Source organism: Ceratosolen solmsi, unplaced genomic scaffold (assembly GCF_000503995.2).
Source record: "Ceratosolen solmsi marchali unplaced genomic scaffold, CerSol_1.0 scaffold19, whole genome shotgun sequence".
NCBI lineage: Eukaryota > Metazoa > Arthropoda > Insecta > Hymenoptera > Agaonidae > Ceratosolen > Ceratosolen solmsi.
In genome coordinates, this window is record NW_011948443.1 from 1,226,273 (window position 1) to 1,227,216 (window position 944).

Sequence of the window (944 nt, forward strand, 5' to 3'; positions counted from 1 at the left end):
GGAAATTCTGTCAAATTCTCGGAAAGCAAGCTTTAGTAGGTTCGCGAATCTTCCTTTGTCGCAATGCGGATACGGTATAAGACTTTAAATACATCGAGAATTTTCGTAGCACATACTTCAAATATTACGCATTATAATAAATTTAAATATAATGGAACCATATATTAGTCAAATAAATAAATTCTCATTGTTGGGTGCTTCAATCCTGAACAACGTTGATTATCATGAATTAAAACAGCAAATTAATCAAGATCAATTGAAAACGGCTTATAATAATGTTCATTTTTTGTTATTAATGAAATTATTAACTTTATCAATAAATTGTATTAAACTAAATATTATTTAAATTAAATGAATGTTCAACGCTTTTGTACAAAAAAAGATAATATAAAACTATATTTTATAAAATAAATATCAAGTAATTTAAACTAATGAAGAAAGTATTATTTTTTGAAAATTAATTTTTATTTTGTTAATATTAAGTATTAATAATATAAAAATATTACTTCAATATCTTGTATTATACTTTCACTGTCATTTATAATTTAAAATTTTTATAATAATTTATAATTGTAGTATAAAATAACATAAAACACTTCATTTCAATTAAACACTAAAATCTATATTTGACTTCTAAGACATTAATGGTTAAGTTATGATACTTAAATATTTGCTTTTGCAAAAGGTGTTTGGATCTCATTTAGGTTACTGTATTGTATTCAATGCATACAATGAATCATTTATAACTACACACACATACACACACAAGCACTATATAGTTATATATATATATATATTTTTTTTTTTTTTTTTAAAGAAACAGATCCTTAATAAATAATGCCCAAAATTTAATATTCAAAAGCTTAATTGTCAAAATACATTTACAAAAAATCTATTATAAATATTATTTGTTTTTATTAAACATTTTAATACAATATTTCCTT